Source organism: Castor canadensis, chromosome 8 (genome assembly GCF_047511655.1).
Source record: "Castor canadensis chromosome 8, mCasCan1.hap1v2, whole genome shotgun sequence".
NCBI classification, from domain to species: Eukaryota; Metazoa; Chordata; class Mammalia; order Rodentia; family Castoridae; genus Castor; species Castor canadensis.
In genome coordinates this window covers 77,234,511-77,254,482 of record NC_133393.1, presented here as the reverse complement: position 1 = coordinate 77,254,482, position 19,972 = coordinate 77,234,511, and the positions used below count along the sequence as shown (strand labels likewise).

At 37.2% G+C, this 19,972-nt stretch overlaps 1 protein-coding gene across 2 annotated transcripts in view; it reads left to right on the top strand.

Moving 5' to 3' along the window:
- The window catches only part of Slc2a13 (solute carrier family 2 member 13), a 331,342-nt gene that overhangs the window by 249,414 nt on the left and 61,956 nt on the right, over window positions 1–19,972 (top strand). The gene's annotated exons all lie outside the window — the stretch shown is intronic.

The following is a 19,972-nucleotide window of genomic DNA, read 5'->3' as shown; positions in this document are numbered from 1 at the left end:
TTGAATAACAACTCTTTCAGAATATTCCATAGCTAAAATTCATTATGTAACAGATGAAGTTGTGGGCTCTTAAACAGATATGGATAAAACTCTTCTCTTTTAAATTACTTCCCATCAGTTTACCATCTCAGCAACATAAATTCTGGTAAAGTAAGAAATACTTCGATTAGACACCATGCTATAGTGCCCTGGATAAAAGCTCAAAGATTTCTAGGAGAATCATTAGTGAACAGAAGTTGAAATCTCGCTTAGAAGTGTGAAGACTGAGTATATAAATTCCTGTCTCTGGAGCTTATCAAAATTACAGGTGACTGTCTTATTTTCCCAGGCTTACTTGTGATCCTTTTTAAATAGAATGTTACAAGTTTGAGGACATAAACACCTACACTAGTTCAGCCTTATGCTGGTAAGGTGAGAGTTGTTTATTTTCCAAAATGGATGTCTCTTCTGCCCCACCCCACACTCACTTCCTGTGAATGAGCACCATTCTTTGTGAGCATATCTAGGCAAATGCTCCAATGGGCAACACCTTCTGGCCCTCTTTCTTACCTCCCAAGAAAAAAATGATTGGCATTGGCAAGGTCAACAGCCACTGTTCTCTTCTTTGGAATGCATCCAGAAGACAAGTCACCTTTATTCCCTAAAGCAGCTCTAAAACACGGAGTAAGCCAATAACTTCGTGACACAGATTTGTGACAGGAATTTTGTAATCATTTCATGTTTTATTTGTTACACTGTAAAGAGCACAAGAGGATTTTAGTCAGATTTACAATCAACTATAATCACAATTTGTGTGGTAATGTTAGCAGGATATTAGGCCCCTAAAGGCCTAGCAAAATGACCTAGAAACTGGCTTATTTTTATCTCTCCTATATAGACTCAGTTACTTCCAATGAAAATACCAGTTCATGTGACTGAATGTCTGATCAAGACAGTTAACGACTAGGTTGTTAAACAATAGATGCCTCTCACCTTACTCAAACTCACACATCATTGTAGTCCTTTATAACCTGTGCTTTCTTATGTAATTGAAAACCAATTCTGTAACATTTCCCAAGGCTCTATAGTTCTGGGATCATAGTAAGATTTTGTTCCTCATCTTCATGGAAATTTCAGTTTGTGTATTTGTCTATAATCTATATTTTAACATAAAGTTAAAGAATATCATGTGTTTTGATTCTTGATCAAGGAAAATACATGATTTTTCTCATTTGGGGAGAGGTAAATTTTGGAAACTTACTTTTAAACTGCATAGGTATACGTGACATGCAGTGATCTATGATTCAAAGCCTTAAATATTCATATTATAGGCAGCTGATAATACAAATCCATTGTCATTCCCCTGATTTTCCCTTGGCACATCCAGTGTGAGTGGAGGTTTTCTGCAAGTGTATCAATGCTGCAGAATTGAAATCTTGGAAACCTGCTACTCCTTGGCATTTAAAATTGATAATTAGGGCTGTTGCTGTTGTGGTAATTTCATCCAAGAGAAAATTTTTTGGACATGATGCCGAACATTAGGACCAACTTGAGGGTAGATTGTCGTGAGTACCTATTGTTTCAGTTGAGTACAGAGAGACAATAATTGAGTACAGAGAGACAGTACTCAGGATACTCTTATTTCAGAGAGCAGGGTTTTTATTCAAACAAATTAACACAGCACTTTCCTATGGATCCCAATGCCTGTCTCTACTACCCTAGCCAGCCACGAGTTACTCAGACCTGCTCACCGGGCGGACTCTTGACAGCACAGTCTCTGATGTGAAGGAGGCGAGCAAGGCTTTGGGATCTTGCCTGAGTTTACCCTGTGGTGACCTCACCACTTCTGTTATCCACACTGTCACCTTAGGGTTGGCTTATTAGCATATCAGCAGCCACCTTAGTTTTGGCTCATTAGCATATCAGCTTGTCACACTCCGGCTGGCCTCTAAGCCTTAACACACACTAACTAATGCCTCTTTATTTCAACAGTTTTCCATGCTTTAGCACAATACAATCCATCAATACAATAGCAATCTTATATGTATTTACCACAACTATCCTTCAATACAACAACAATCTTATATGTGTTCACCACAGTAGATTAATAAAATCTCTAACCTTTACAATCCAAAAAAAAGGCACTGCTTATTTTTATAATTACCAATAAAGAAAGTCATTGCCAGTAGCTGGACCGTCAGAGAGGGTTTTTTTCTTATTTAATAAACACTTTTCAAATTTTTATTATATTATTGTTGTGCTGGGATACATGTCACATTTACAAAAGTGCTTACAATATATCTTAAACTCACCCCACTCTATCATTCTCTTTTATCCCCTTCACCCCCATCTTAGAATAGTTTCAACAGGTCTCATTTTTCCATTTTCACACATGAGAACATATAATATTTCCACCGCATTCTCCTCCTACACCCTTTCTTTATATCCTCCCCTTTTCACTGGTATCATCCCCCCATAGGACCTGTTTTACCATCCTGTCCTCTGTTTTTGAAGAAAGACATTTTTGTTTAAGATAGCTGTACAGAGTTTTATTATGACATTTCTATGTGCCTATGTATTATATCTCAAATTGGTTCATCTTCTCCATTTATCTCCTATGTACCTTAGTCCTCTTCTTATACTGATTTCAGCAGGTTTAAATATTCCATATTCATTCTTGTACAGAAAGCACATTAGCCATATGCACCTTCTTTATTTAGTTCCTCCTTTTACCTTTTTCTCACTCCCATAAGTGTCTTCCCTTTAGTGTGACCTATTTTTTTTTCTTGTCCTTCATTATTTAGGTATCTGTTCATTGGTCAGTGAGATTTTTGCCTTGGTATCATATCAGTACATGCATTGTGCTTAAGTCAATGTAAACCCCCTCCACTGTACTTCCTCACCCTTTTCTCCTGTCCTGTGTTAACAGTTTTCAGCATATTTTCTTCAGCTTCCTTCCTTCAGTGTGTACTACATTACCATTTGCTATCTTCCTTTCCTTTTCCTCCTCCCTTGGTCTCCTCTACCAGTCCTACTTTTGGATACATGCTCTGCATATACTTTTATGTATATATAATATTGTTTGTATTTGTATTGGGCATATTTTCACATATGAGAGAAAATATGTGGCCTTTGGCTTTCTGAACCTGGCTAACTTAAGATGATGTTCTTCCAGTTCCTCCATTTATCTGCAAATGACAAAATTTCATTCTTCTTTGTGGCTGAATAAAATTCCATTGTATATAAATACCACATTTTCTTAACCCATTCATCAGTTGTGGGTCATCCTGGCTGTTTCCATTGCTTGGCTATTCTGCAATAAACAAGGGGGTATGCAGGTGTCTTTATTGTAACGTGACTTAAATTCCTTTGAGTATAAGAATGGTATTGCTAGATCACATGGCAGTTCCTTTGTTAACTTTATTTTCTCCTTTCATTTATGTTAATGTGTACATTTATATTTTGGCTAACTGTATATCATTAGAAGAAACTTCAGGAATCTAACATCTTAAATTATTATTTTTGCTGTTTGTATTAGGAGTTCTCAGGGGAATTGAAGTTTTCTTCCTTTTGTGTGTGAACTGACAGGGCCATGGTTCCGTTTGACAATAAAAGAGTTGCAAAAGGAGATAGTCTTGTACTTCTTAAAAAGTTTATTAATCTCTGAGGCTGCTCTTTTATAGTTAATACTTAGATTACTGAAAAATATATCAATGCAATAAAGCCATTCATCTAAGTATATATTAAAATAACTCTTTTGATCCTACTAATTACTTACTGACCAGTCCATTGGCTCTCGGGTTATTCTAGAAGCTTCTCAAAGCTGAGCAGTGAGTTGGTTGGAGTTAGCCAGGCCAAAGCAGGGAAGGTGGACCTGGTGGACAGAGAGTAGCATGTGCTCAGAGACAACAGAACTTAATTATGGTCTACCTTGTGTTTTCCAAGAAAATGTGGAAAGGCACAGGAATCCAAAGTACTTACACTGCAAGATTAAAGTAGAATAATGTGCATAAATATCAAAAATAGAAGAGAAAAACAATTCCAGTCTGAGAAAATACTTTTTAAAAAAAAGTAAAAACAACTCTGAAATTTCATCAGAGAAAAAAAGAGGGGTGTAGTCATATTCTTGAAAGCTACCTGTGATGTACAAGATCTTTGTAGGTTAAAGTACTAGAAAACAAACTCACAAATTGAACAAATACTAGAAATTCTAAGAACTTTACACATAAATGAAACTCAAATGAACATGAATCTATGAGACTCTCAGAGAGACCAACTTAGTAATTAATCCTATCAGGGAGAAATCAGAGTAACAGAAATGGTATCACTAAGGAGCAATTGACCATTTCAGAGAGGTACCTAAGGTAAGATGGATATAGTCTTGAGCACTGCAAAACCAAACTCACAAAGCCAAATAGCCTAGACAAGCTGCATTCATGAGCTTATATCACACAAATGAGAGGTAGCATCTGGGCATGCAGGCTCAAGCCATTCTTCAGTGGGTAAGATTAATGAGATAAGACATTAACTCTTTGATACTTTGAGGTCACTTTTCATGGTGTCCAAGAAATTTGAAGGAACTGGTGTTCTTCTAAATACTTCATTCACCACTGAACATTGAGACACTGGGAGAATCAGTATTACCAATTTGCAATTAGTGCACACAAAGGGACTTTCCCAGTCTCATTCTTTCTTTCAGAACCTATTAAAGAACACTAAGCACATCAAGGTATTGTACCATCTATTAAGAAAACAAGGCATATGTTTGCAACCTTTCATCAGAAGTAGGATTGCCTACTTCTTTAAAAGTCTTTTATTTGCATTTTGAACTTTATGCACAAGTCTCATCTTTAGAGAGATGTTGGAATTTCAGTAGAAGCTAGTATTTCATAATATAGATAGAAATGAATAAAAATGTTTTCTAAGCATTTATAAAATTACTAGTATCAGGTAGGAATTATGTTAGGCTGCAAAAGACAGAAGTCAGTCTCCCTCTCCTTTTCATAAAATATAAATGGCAGGGGTCAGAAATTTGGGACCACTGTGGTATACCGTGTGTCATCAGGGAATTCAGGCTCCTATTCTTTACAGATGTCTTTACAAGTTTGGCACCTAGTCCAAGATGGCTGCAAGAGGTCCACTATAGGGTCTGAGAAGCAAGCAAGGAGAGAATGTAGAAAGAGCAGCACTTCCCGGTTGGGTCAGCTCCCTTTGAAGTCTTTCTGAAATATCAAGTAATGTTTCTCACTGGCCAGAGTTAGTCTTGTCACCATGTCTGCTTCACCAGTGGGGAGAGGGAGGTGGGACCACAATGTGCCCAGTTAAGATCAGAATTCTCTGTCAAAGGAGGAAGGAAAGCATGAATATCTAGACCACTAATAATCTCTGCCACAATAGTAGAGCCAGGAGATTTATTACTTTTAAAGGACATTTATGAGTGGTTCTGCTTCACAACAGGAAGGACAGATTAGGTGACCACATAGGGCTCCACCTATTTTTGTGGTATGTTCACTTTATAGCCATTAGAAGTTTAAGGTCAACTTTGCAGGTGGCAAGAAATGTTACTGCCTTACATATTTTACCTCCAGCTTGGCAAGAAAGAGTCATTAAAATCTCTTTCATTTGCCCTTTTGCTTTCTTTGCCTTTAAAACCAGGGAAACAGCTGCCCTTCATTGTGTTTTTTTTCCAAATCAATGATTTGAACAAATGATTGGCTCATGTGTTCAAAAGAATAGTCACTGCAGCTGCCACTTATTATATAGTTAACTTTGTGCCACTTTACTGAGCTTTAATGGATTGTCTTCTTTATTTTTCTTGAAGACTCAAGTATATGCTCTTAATTCCTCCATTTTACCAGTGACTTAAAGAAAGTTAAGTGAATTTAGATGCATTGTCCTACTGTAGAACTGAGCTTTAACTGTGAAAGACAATTCTGGTTTTGTTTTTGAATCATTCAGTTATTCCTTGTACAATTTACACAGCCAAAAAGCATTGATCATAGTGACAATTTTAGCAAACCAAAAAGGAAAATGGTTTAAAAGAATCATGTGGAATACTGCTCAAAGAAGGAAATTAGTAAATACTGTGTGGTTCAGAAAATACTAGCTCAACAAACAGTAAACAGTGTTGATATCATCTTCATTAAAATACTAAGACAAGTCTGGGCTTCTCCAGAACCCAACTCTTAACCATTGTCCTCTTCATCCTTAAACATAACAATCATGTAATATGATACTCCTACTGCCAGGGAGGGTCTCACATGTCCTGGGAAGTGACAGTAATTCTATATGAGCAAAGGCCAGTAGGTAAAATGCCTATTTTGATATGTTTTCACTTATTTAGTGAACTTGAGGTTCTTTCCCTCAGATTTATTTTTTGTGACTTGTAGTCTTTGAGACTTCAAAAAAATTTTTTGAGATTTTGTTAATTTTGTCAGTTTATTTTTCACTGTTTTAAGGGTCATCATTAGGACATCTTTAATATGAAAGCATTGATTAAGATAAAGTAACACCATTCTAAAATATTTACCTCCTTAAGTTTTCTTAAGAGCAGAGAGATCTTATACATGTGCCTTTGAACATGTCCATCTGTTCTAAGTTGAATTGCTGGCATTGTTTTGTTTTGTTTGTTTGGGGTAATTGTTTTTAAGGACTCTGTTACACAGATGAACATGGAAAAAAGTCCTTTAAGATAAGAAGCAAATATAGATGAGATACACTTACAAAGCAATACTGTTTAGGCAAATTAGACTATATCTATAACTCATGAGAAAATGAGAAAATTACCTGCTTAAAAACTAGAGTTTCCTTCTATAAGTATTTCTCTGTCTTCAGTGTACTTTGTTGAGTGCGGAATAAATATAATTTCCAAGGTCACTGAAAGGCTCAGACCAAGAATTAAGTTTATACCTCATTTGCCTCTTTCAGTACACTTGAGGTAGCAATGAAAGCTGACAGTATGACTGTGGATACAAATATGTTTAACGTGAGTTTGGTCTTCGTGATGACAGCATACAAAACACTTCAGTCACACATACCTCGCTTTCTTGATTAATTCATTGGTATTTTATATGGAAACAGAGGAATACTAACTTTTCTATAATGGACACTGAATTGCTTGTAAACTTTTATTTCCTAATTGTGAAAAGTTTGTACTACAGAAAATGAAATATTTGTGGTTATGGTTTCTACATGTGAAAGGATATTTAGGAACATCACATTTTAAGAATCTTACATTTTTAGCCAGCTGCCGGTGGCTCATGCATGTAATCCTGGCTACTTGGGAGGCTGATATCAGGAGGATCTCGGTTCTAGGTCATTCCAAGCAAATAGTTCTCAAGACTCCATATCCAAATTAACCAGAGCATAATAGATTGGCAGTGTGCCTCAAGTGGTAGAGTATCTGCTTTGCAAGCATGAAGCCCTGAGTTCATACCCCAGTCCCACCCTCCCCCCACCTAAAAAAAGAATCTTACTTTTAAAATAGAGCCATGCAAGGGTGTGGGTGTACTGTCCCCATTTGGCAGTTCAGTCTCACTCAGCTACCCACCTCATCATGTCTCAAAGTATACTTATGCTATGCTGATAAATCACACTCTTACCTTTCTGCTCTTAAAAAAACATAGTGCAGAAGGCAGCCATCTTGCTCTTTGCTGCATGCTGGTTTTGTAGGACCCTTCTAGCTTTAAATTAAAACACTATGAACCAAAGCTAGCTAAACTCACAGAAAGAAGATGGTACATAGAACAGCTATTGCTGATGACATAAAGCTTCAGAGCTCTCTTAAAAAAAAAAAACTAGCTGTGAATAATATAGCTGGTGTTGAAGAGGTGAGGTGATTAAAGATGTTACTCATTCTAACACTACCAAAGTCCAAGCTTCCCTCTCTGCTAATACCTTTGCAATTACTGGTCATACAGAAGCCAAAGCAATCACAGAAATGCTTCCTAGAATATTAAGTCAGCTTGATGCTGACAGCTTAACGAGTCCTGAAAAGTTAGCAGAATAATTCCCACAAGTATTGGATAGCAAAGCACTAAAACCAGAAGGCATTGATGAAGATGACAGTGTTCCACATCTTGTAGTAAATTTTGATGAAGCCTCAAGGAATGAAGCTAAAATCTTTTCTGGTTTTTGGAAGCTAGCATGGACTAGATTTAACAAATCAGCTATGTGTTTCCTAAGTTTTACACACAGGGAGAATATCGCCTGTTACTCGTACAGTAATATAAATATTTCGTATATTAATAATGCAGTTAGTTCAGAATTTTTTGATCATTTTATTTTGCATTTTGCACTTCTCCCAGGATCTTTTCTCTTGGTTGCAATATGAGCTATTGGTGTAGTTTGAGGGTGTTTGGGTTTTTGGTTATTGTTTTTGTTTGTTTGTTTTGGGAAGTTATTTTTGGTGTATGTATGTATGTATATGTATGAGTGTGGGTATGTGTGTGTATAGTGGAAAGCAAATTGGAAAACAGTTCTGTTTATCTTCTTCCTTCCCCCAGTAGAAATAAAACAAATCTTTATATTTGTTACTACTTTCCAATAATGGACTGAATTAATGAAAAATTAGCATCTTTGATCTGAACAGATTTTTATCATTGGAAGCTTGATTTTAATTTGCTTGATTAAATATCAGTTTCCATGTACTTCTCTGGGACATACATTTTTCTGGAGTCATTTTGCCCCCATAAGTAACAGGCAGGTTATCTTTGGTGTGATTGCCTTAGATTAGTTGTATCCTATAGCCTAACTGTTCTCAGTAACAGGTGCAAGAATGTCTCTCTCTCTTTGAAAGGTTGAAACTGGGAATGTCCTTTTGAATGAGAAGAAAATAGGCCATGGACTGATCCTCTAGCACAAATGGGCATTCTGTGAAGTGGTACTGGTCCAGGATAATGGTATAGGCTCACTCTCCTACTCTTGGTCTTGAACCTACCTCTGAGTTAGATCTTATCATTGTAGCTGCTTACAACACCCTTCTGCATGCTTAGAATTAATGCTTTGCGGGGAGCACTGGTAAAACACGGTATTTTTGTTTTCACCCCTTTTAGAAGGACTTTAGAGGTAAGTTGCATTCATTCACTCAAGCTTCCTTCTTGCTGCCTTGTAAAAGCTTTCATTTTGCATATCAGCATTTATTACAGCCAATATTTTAGGATAAGATTTAGAAAATCTAGCATTTCCTGGCATTTCACTAGACTAACTGCAGTTCAACCTGACAGCATACCAACTTTGTTTCTAGCTAGATAGCTATACTTGATATGTAAATTTGTCAGTTTTCCCATTATGTTTTATTTAATAGCTGGACTAATAAAATAACACTACAAAATAGTGTAATGCTAATAATCAAATAAAATGTCCCTCAGTGCAGTATTTAAATTAAACCTTGACTCTATAGATGTCACTGTAATCCTAAACTGTATAGTTAACACAGGGCTGTTCTGTGCCTTGAAATAACAAAAAGGTCCCAGTGAGTAGAAGAGCTGCCGTTAGGACCACTGTTCAGAACTGGAGCTGGTAACATGACTGGCTCACTTCATTTGGAGGAGGAATGTGTGGGATGCCTCTATTGCTTTTTAGGAATATATCAGGGATCATAGACATAAAATAAGGCTTATATAGAAGTTTTCAAATGGTAATGATGAGCCCCAAACAAAACGGTGTTCCTACTTTATTTTTATTTATTATTTTTTGTTTTGCTTTGTTTTGTGTGTTTTGTTGTGGTACCTGTGGTTGAACTTGACCTCACACTTGCTAGGCAGGCACTCTACCCCTTGAGCCCATACCCCCCAACCCTTTTTACTTTAGTTATTTTTTGGATAGGATATCACATTTTTCCCCAGAACTGACCTCAGACTGCAGTCCTCCTGCCTGTGGTCTCCTATGTAACTGGGATTACAGGAGCACACCACCATACCATGGTTGGTTGAGATGGGGTCTTGTTGACTTTGTTTCTAGAACTGACTTGGAACCAATTTCTTTCCAAGTTCCACCTTCCAAGTAGCTGGGATAATAGGCATGAGCCACCATGCCTACCTCTTTATTATTCTTTTTGGTAAAGTTCTGTGACCTACATGTTGAGTATATATCAAGAGCAAGATGATGAGTTTGTAATACCTTTTGTTCTTATGGTGCTGGAGATTAACCGAAGGCCTCAGGCATGCTAGGCAAGTTCTGTACTACTCAGCTACATCTCCAACTCAGTTTGTAGCAGTCCAATAAAAAGAGCACACTAGCAACTGAGGTACAAGCCAGTCATATACTGTAACTCATAACCAGAATGATGCACAAGTCAGTCGGTTAGTAGCACATGCAGGTAGGATGGGCATTAAAAATACAACAACAGCAAAATCTTAATGGTTGAAAGTAACAGACAGCTCATGCCACAGCAAGTCTTAAAGGCTCATCACAGAAGTGAGATGTTGAGCCAGAGCGCTGAGTCCTCACCATTAGATACTGTAGGCTACAACTGTTATTTCTGTTTCAGTGCATAGTCAAGGTGTCATAAGAGGGCAAGAAATTGTCACTCTCTCCACACCTCCATTTGAAGGGCAAATAGACACTAGAATGTGCTATTTTTATATGTTCCATGGTCTGTTTGCTATTTTATTTAGGGATGAGAATCCCTATCATTCCTTCTGCCAAAAAAAAAAAAAGAAAAAGAAAGAAAAAGAAAACTTTCATTCTTCTGATTGAATCACTGCTATAAGGGATAGCACTGTTATTTTGAAAAACATCTTCCCTTTGATGATGCCATTAGGAATAACATTTTTCTATTGACAGTCTGTGCTACTGATACAGAAATATTGACAGTTTCTGTACCAGTTTCATTGGTTGAAGTATCAAAAGGTGTACATAAATGAAAGTTTGGCAATTTTTCAAAAAGTTAAACATAGAGTTATCATATGACACTAGTGGTTCTACTCCTGGGTATGTATCTCTGTTCACACAAAACCTTACACACAAATATTCAGAGTGGTATTCATCATAATGGCCAAAATAGTAGAAATAATCCAAATTTCCCACCAAGTAATGTCTGGATAAGCAAATCATGTTATATTCTCTAAATGAACATTATACAGCTGTAATAAGGACAAACCTTAAAAAAATGATGTTAGGTTAAAAAAAAAAAAGGCCAGAAACAAAAAGAGTACAACTTCCATGATTCTGTTTGTGTGAAATGTTCATCATAAGCAAATCTATGGAGAAAAGCGTAAATTAATGGTGGGGATGGAGGAAAGTGGGACTTGCTGGGTCTGTTTTAAACCTTTAGTTTCCAGTCTCTTAAACATTCCTTCTATATTTCTTTTCTACCCCTCCAGTAAAAAATAATTTGTATTCTCACCAGAGAAGATTAATTACTGTTTTGTTCTTTGAAGGCAGTCTGTTACACACTAGCTAGATCCTATTTATATATGTTGATTACCAAATTACATGCAATTCTAATTTTACTCCCAAGCTCATTAAGACCAAAAAAATTACACAAATGTCTATATTGTGTACATATTTATTTACCTGCAAACCTATGTGCATATCCATGTCATCTTACTTTTGCAGAGTTGACTTTTTGTTTTTAACTGTGTCAACCAAATCTTGATATACTATTATAAGAAAACACTTTGCCCGTTGGAGCTGACAGGCATGACAGATAAGAGTTCTTTCCTTCCTTCTTTTATGCACTTTCTTGAAATAAAATAGAAGAAACAATCCACAAATCTATTTTTAAAATTAGAAATTAATTAATAGAAATTAGAGCCTAAAGTACTAATAAGTGTTGGAACAAACAAACCACTCTGGTCCCTAGACTTTCTGCCCCATTTAATAGTGCCAGAGTAGGAGTCTGGTTCTTTTTAATCTATAGGCCACAAAACTCTAAAAAATTTTCTGTTTCTAACTCAGGAATCAATTGATTTTTAGCTTTAACTTGTAAACAAAAAGAGATGGAAAAAATGGTCATGTTCAAGAGATAGTGTATGGATTTGTTCTGTGGCCAGATTTTTGTGGACGTAGAATTAATGGAGTAGGTGGCTGTTTACATGTGAGTGGTCTAAGACCATGCTTACATTTTAGATTGGGAGATACAATCAGTAGGTTTGGCAAGAAAGAAAAAGATTGAGCTTTAGGTATGTTGAGTTTGAAATACTTGTGAAACATGCATGTGATTGGGCAGTTGAAAACAGGGACCTGGCACTTAGGGCCAGGTTATACAGTCTTAAGTGTATCATTTACAAAAATGGAAGGGTGATATTTCCCAGCAAAATCATAAAGGTAGATAGATTGCCTTTAACAGAACCAAAGGAGAGAAAAAAGAAGAAAATGCAGCAGCAGCTTTCGAGAAATATAAGGGAAATTGCATCAAGGGACACAGAGGATGACAACATTTTAGGTAAGTGGGAAGATTTTTAGGAACTTTTATCACAGAATAAGATTAGAACAGAGTCAGGTATAGTGGTACATATCTGTAATATGTACCAGTGCACAAGAGGCCGAAGCAAGAAAGAGCAACAGTTCCAGGCCAAATCTGGACTATGTAGCAAGACCCTGCCTCAAAAAATCAAGAAGTGAGGAAGGGAAGAACAGAAGAGGGAAGAAGGGAAAAGAAAAAAATTATTACAATCACCAGTAGTCTTATGAGAGTAGCTTTGATGGAGAAGCAAAGCCACAATTTACTTCATGAAATTAGTACCAATAATACTCCAATTTTCTTAAGTTCTAGCCATTTAATATAGTTCAGGTGAGAGAAGAGAATGTCCTGATATCCATGCTGTAAAGCGGAAAGACGGCCAGTGTTCTGGAGTTGTTCACAGTACTACTGAAGAAACTTCCAAAGGCCCCTATCATGCACAAAAGTTCCCTCTCATAAGGTCATTGTTCTCTGGTAAATCAGGTCCAAGTGACCTACTCAAGGCGGTAGATGGGAAAGAAGATCTTAAAGAAAATAGGGAAGGTTCAGGATTGTTAGAGGAAACAGTGACCTTACCTGCACAAAGTATGGAGTTAAGTTGATGCATGAGAAATGAATGAGCTCAGAGAACTATGGCGAATGAGAGGTACACCTGTGGCAAGAGATCCTAATACCTACTTTTTCCACCATTAATTTTCTGAAGTTTAGAGCATATCAAAGGCAGGCATTTTAAGACAAGACACTAATGCTCGTTCTCATTCAGTTTAATGAGATATACTTAAAAAACAAATGAAACGATTTCTGCAAGGCTGAATTCACACTTGACTTCACAGAGTAAAAGCTAAAAATGTTCTTAATTAATCCAAATCAACTTTTCAAAGATTTCTTTCTGAGAAGAGGGCATGTTCAGTTAACACCCTGGGTGCCATGTGAATGATTATCGAATGAAAATAGGCCACCTTTTCTCTCCCTTAGACACTAAGCCACCTTTTATTCTGCTTTTCTTTACTTTAATTGGAAACATTTTAAAGTTTTAGAAGCTGTTTTGTTCTATATATGAGAATACTTATTTGTCCTCATTTCATAAAAGGAGAGCCAGAGATTAAAAAGGTAAATCTTCCTTCTATGCAAGGAACAAGAAAGAACCTTTGGCTTTTGTGATTATTGTCTAGATTAAGTTCTCTCATCTCCATTAGTTTCTGTGAACTCTGCATGGGTTCTCCAGTAGTGCATCCCACAGGAGAGCATCCTTGGCTGCTGTCTAGTCTCCCCCAAGAACAAGAGTGTGAATTCTGAGCACACTTACCACAGATTCTCTCTAAATTCCACAATGTCCTTTCACTCTGAAATTTTGCTATTCAGAAGGGTCCTCTCCTTCTGTGTTGCTTTAGTGTGGTTTTTGAGGGAATTGGCCTTTGCAATTGCTGCTGCTTTCTGAATTGTCAGAATTATTACCCTATTCCATTTTGGTTGTTGATTGAATGTTTGCAGATGGCAGCTTGTGCCTCTGGCAATTTAAAAACCAGGTTCAGCTTAATAGTACCTTTTGCCAGTTATTTTTATCTTCTTTTTATTTCTTTCTAAAAATGACTGATTTATTCAACTCAGGCTACCCACTCCTCAGGATTATTTTCCGTAAGTGGGCAGAAACAAGCTAAGGAACTTAGTGCAGTACCTTGATTTATGTAGTTTGGTGATCTGATTCACCCAGTAAACATGTTTTGGGGATCCATCTACAGTGGGTCAGTGATGCTCTACAGGCACAGGTAGGAAGCAAGGTCTCATCCTGTAGGTCCCCACAGTCTGTCTTGTAAGCCAGTCAGTAAAGAGCATGACAGGTTCTAAGACAGGTGTGGACAGAGCAAGGCAGAGGGTCATATTTGTCAACCTTCCTACATCTAGATTTGTCTGAAATTCAAAATATTTCATATTAATAGGGAGGAATCCTCATTTAATTCCTTCACCAAGTCCTTTTGTAAAGCATGGCCCTTTGTAAATATCTTCCTAATTCATATCTTTTGAAAATGTAAACTTTCTTAAAGTATACTCAACTATAAGTTCTGTCAATGTGGGGATATACTCAATAGAATGTGACACAGGTTACTCCAGAGGCACCTGCACAGCCATGTTTATTGCAGCATTATTCACAATAGCCAAGTTATGCCCCACCACTGACGAATGGATTAAGAAAATGTAGTATCTACACACAATGGAATTTTATGCAGCCATGAAGAAGAACGAAATGTTATCATTCGCTGGTAAATGGATGGAATTGGAGAACATCATTCTGAGTGAGGTTAGCCTGGCCCAAAAGACCAAAAATCGTATGTTCTCCCTCATATGGCCATTAGATCAAGGGCAAACACAACAAGGGGATTGGACTTTGATCACATGATAAAGTGAGAACACACAAGGAAGGTATGAGGATAGGTAAGACACCCAAAAAACTAGATAGCATTTGTTGCCCTTAATGCAGAGAAATTAAAGCAGATACTTTAAAGCAACTGAGGCCAATAGGAGAAGGGGATCAGGAACTAGAGAAAAGGTTAATTCGAGAATTAACTTAGAAGGTAACACACATGTACAGGAAATCAACGCATGTGAACTTCCTGTATAGCTATTCTTATCTCAACTAGCAAAACCCTTAGTCCTTCCTATTATTACTTATACTCTCTCTTCAACAAAATTAGAGATAAGGTCAGAATAGTTTCTGCCTGGTAGCGAGGGGTAATGGGGGGTAAGGGAGGGGGTTGGGGGGAAAAGGAGGAGAATGGGGGAGAAATGACCCAAACAATGTATGCACATATGAATAAATTAAAAATTAAAAAAAAAGAACTAGAGAGTACCTTTTAAAGGCTTTCTTCAAGCTAAAAAATAATAATAATAATTTCTGCCAATGGATATATAAGAGTAAATTTTTTTGAGATGTTACAGCACTCTGTAATATGTTCCTACAGTGTTAAAGTTTGTGTGGATTTAGGGTTAGGTTATATGTATTTTGTTTTTATTTTTTTTGTTGTTTTCTCATGTAGACTCTTAGAACTGTGTGGGGTTTTAGATCTAAATCTAACATGTGCTCTTGAGATAGAAAACTTGAAGTCTAGAATTTAGAACTTCTCCAAAATCACACTATGAAGGGGACAAACAGGCCTAATTATCTGTTTTTCATAAATACCTTAATGTGTGCTTGGCACATTCTCTTACAGGCATTGATTTTGTGCCAACATATTTAAATTCTCAATTTTTATATTTAGAATCCTTTAAGATAAATTCAGCAGGTCATATTTAAGAAAATGTTAAAGAGAAAATCCAAATCATGAGTGAAGATTAGTTCTCCATTTCTACAAAGTTGTTCTTTTTTGAAAATGCCATTTGTTAAGGCCAGAGTTATGATATATGCTCTCTGTAAAAGGTCAATTAGCAGATACCCAGAATAGTTAAAAGTTTTGTGCTACTTTCAAAATGCCAAGTTGAAGTTAGGCATATTGTTCTATTTGGAAGAATTTTTCCATAAAGTAGTATATATGATGAAAAAAATAATTCTGGGTCACAGATGAGAGTGGTAGGAAATCTTGTCTTGCGTTTGGAAGCCCTAGAGCTCTAAGTCCAGGTAAGGATAGGCTCCATCTGTTCCCTTGGATGGCAAGAAATTAAACACTTTTTAATAGTTGGCCTCCTTTTACTGAGAGAACCCTATGCGCTGGTACTGCAAGGGTGCTATAGAGTAGTAAAAGGAAGTTTTTCATGCTTTTCTAATACAGGAAAGGTTTGAGCCTGCACATAACATGGGGTATGTTCTGTGAGAGGTTTGAAAATATGAGAAGAAAATAATCAGTGGGACAAAGTTTTAGTCCTCATGATTACCAGAGGGAATGAGATTAAAATTTCTGGTCCAAATTTAAACTCCTGTTTTTCAGGCGGAAAGGGAGGGCAGAATAAGGTGTTACTCATGTCTGAGTTTAAAGCAGATAATTCAGTTTTTATTGTAAAGTAAGGTTTAGGGGAGATAAAGTAATCTTTTCCTTACCCATCGCAGAGGTAATGACTGGTACCTTATAACCAAAAAAAATTAGCAAGAGAAAAAAGCATGACAAAGTTATTTTACCAAAAGGAACTTGCAGAAATGAAGACTAAAGACCCAGGGAAAACTAATACAAAAGCATGTTAGAGAACACAAGGGTCTAGTCTCATGGTTATAAACTTGAGAGAACTCAGCGAGGTCTGTTTAGTCAAATTCTTCTTGGCCACCCAATATGGGAGATGATTCCTAGAATTTTAAAAAATTATTTATTAAAACTATGCTTCAGGGGAGAAAAGCAGAAGGAAAGATCAGAGTGTGACCTCCAACATTACATATTTTGTGGTGGTGCGTGTTCTGATTCTCAGCAAAGATAGGCCACCTCTAAGTTACGTGTAGAAGCATAGAGTTGAAAAGAGCTGTGTTTGGGATACTGGTTGTGGGGGTGGGGGAAGAAACAGGTAAAAATTTACTGGCAGCAGTGAGTACTCAATAAGGTTGAAACTATGAATGTGGGGTGGGACCTTGGGCATCGTGCATGCTAGCCAAGTGCTCTACCACTTAGCTGCATCTCCAGCCCACTTGTGAATGCTTTGTTTTTGTTTTTGTTTTAAATCATTATGTCTGGTTGTGTTAGTGGGTGATTGGAAAAAACCAGTTATGTAAAAAAAAAAAAGAACCTAAATATAAAGACATGAGGATCTGTCAAAAAAGGAACATAGAGAAGGAAGAAAGATGTGAATTGAGTACAGAACCAGAAGGAAAGGAGCATTGAAGGTACTAGAAGAGCAGTTGTTCTCAGAGTAAAGAAAGAAGAGAGTTTGAAAGAAAGGAGTGAAGAATCTGAATGTCAGATCTATATGTATCCTATACATTAAGGATAGAAAAGATAGTTAACTATTTTAAGCATTACAGGTCATATGGTTTCTGTTACAATTTTTCAGCTCCACCCTTGAAGTACAAAGGCAATCTAGATAAAAAGTAAACAAATGGAGATGGCCATGTTGGAATTTTTTCAAAGGCTGTAGTTTGGGGATCCTGTCATAGATAATAACAATTTCTAGCATATGGATGAAGTTAAGCTAAGAGACTAGGGGCCTGAACTGAGTGTAGTTGTGCATGCCTGTGATCCCAGCTATCCAGAGACAGAAACAGGAAGATCATGTCCCAGACCAGCCCAGGCACAGTTACTGAAACCCTATCTCAAAAACAAAAGTACTGGGAGCATGGCCTAAGTGATATAATGCTTACCTAGCATGCATAAGGCACTGAGTTTAATCCCTGGTACCAGAAAGAAAGAATGAATGAAAGGGGGGAGGGGATGGAGGGAAGAAAGGAAGGGAGAGAAGGAGAGGGAGGGAGGGAAGGAAGGAAGGAGAGGGAGGGAAGGAGACAAGGAAGAAAGGAAACTAGGAGACTATGTTGCCTTAGCATTAAAATACTAACCCCCAAACCATCTAAATCTAATATACATGTGTGGAACATTCCACCTAATGACAACAGAATACACATCTTTCTCAAGTACACAAGAAATACTCTTCAGAACAGACCATACACTAGGCCATAGGCAAGCCTCAGTAAACGTAAGGACTGAAATAATTTAATGTATATTCTTCAGTCACAATGGAGTGAAATTAGAAATTGCTAACAGAAATTTGGGGAATTCACAAATAAGTGAAAATTAAAACACTTCTAAATGGGCAACAAGTCAAAGAAGAAACAAGAGAAATTAGAAAATACTTTGAGGTGAATGAAAACAAAGACATAGGATGCAAATATGGAATGTAGCTAAAGCTGTGCTTAGAGGAAACCATATAATTTTAAATGCATTATGTTAGCCAAGATGCCCCAGCACTGACGAATGGATTAAGAAAATGTGGTATCCTCTTGGGGATATACCCAAAAGACTGTTACTCCAGAGGCACCTGCACATCCATGTTTATTGCGGCAGTATTCACAATAGCCAAGTTATGGAAACAGCCAAGATGCCCCAGCACTGACGAATGGATTAAGAAAATGTGGTATCTATACACAATGGAATTTTATGCAGCCATGAAGAAGAACGAAATGTTATCATTCGCTGGTAAATGGATGGAATTGGAGAACATCATTCTGAGTGAGGTTAGCCTGGCTCAAAAAACCAAAAATCGTATGTTCTCCCTCATATGTGGACATTAGATCAAGGGCAAACACAACAAGGGGATTGGACTATGAGCACATGATAAAAGCAGGAGCACACAAGGGAGGGGTGAGGATAGGTAAGACACCTAAAAAACTAGCTAGCATTTGTTGCCCTTAACGCAGAGAAACTAAAGCAGATACCTTAAAGCAACTGAGGCCAATAGGAAAAGGGGAACAGGTACTAGAGAAAAGGTTAGATCAAAAAGAATTAACCTAGAAGGTAACACCCACGCACAGGAAATCAATGTGAGTCAATGCCCTGTATAGCTCTCCTTATCTCAACCAGCCAAAACCCTTGTTCCTTCCTATTATTGCTTATACTCTCTCTACAACAAAATTAGAAATAAGGGCAAAATAGTTTCTGCTGGGTATTTTGGGGGGGAGAGGGAGGGGGCGGAGTGGGTGGTAAGGGAGGGGGTGGGGGCAGGGAGGAGAAATGAACCAAGCCTTGTATGCACATATGAATAATAAAAGAAAAATGAAAAACAAATGCATTATGTTAAAAAAAAAGAAATATCTCAAATCAATGACTTAAACTTCAAATGAAGACACTGGGTGCAGAAAATCAAAAGGATCAGAGATGGACTGGAAAGGGAACCCAGGTAGAAAAACTGAACTTAGGTTATATAAGAAGAGCTGCTCATTGTAACAGAATGTTAGGGCAAGATGGGTGGTTTATGTGTTTCTATTGAGGAGATGATAATGTTCTCTGATGTTGTTTACTTTCTCTGAAAGCTGGAGTTCAGCTCATTTACAGAGTACAAGAAAATGGAGCACTGGTAATTTGAAGAAAGTAGAGGAGAATTGAGATAGTTTTCATGAAATAGTAGTATGTTCAGTGAACTAGATAGAGCTACTAAAAATTTCAGACTTGTTGAGGGTCCATTTGAGACTGGTAATGATGATTTTTTTTTTTGAGGCAGGGTCTCACTGTGGAGCCCAGGGTGGACTCAGACTCTCAAACTTCCAGTCCTTCTACCTTATATTTATGTCTTGGTTATCACCTCAGAAATTATTACCAGCTCTCACAGCCAAAATGAACAGACCTCTGTCCTTTCAGCAGTTCATCCCTATTTTCTATTGTATTTGTATTACTTACTCATACATCTTTCTTCCTGTATTTATGTAAAAAGAATGAGGGGTTTTGGCTACTAATCTTTTGGGTTGCCAGGCTTTACATGTGTCTGCAGTATGCAGAATGCTCCAGAATTGCTTCTCACATGATGGTGTGGAGACAAGAATGTTCATTCTGTAAGCATGCTGAAAGCTTAGGTGAGGAAATCCTGCCACTTAAAAAATTAGGATCTGCTGCTAAGTGAGCAAGAACTAGGTGAATGTGACTCTCTGATTTAGCCAGGTGATGCCATTAATTTAGAGGAGAGTTCGTC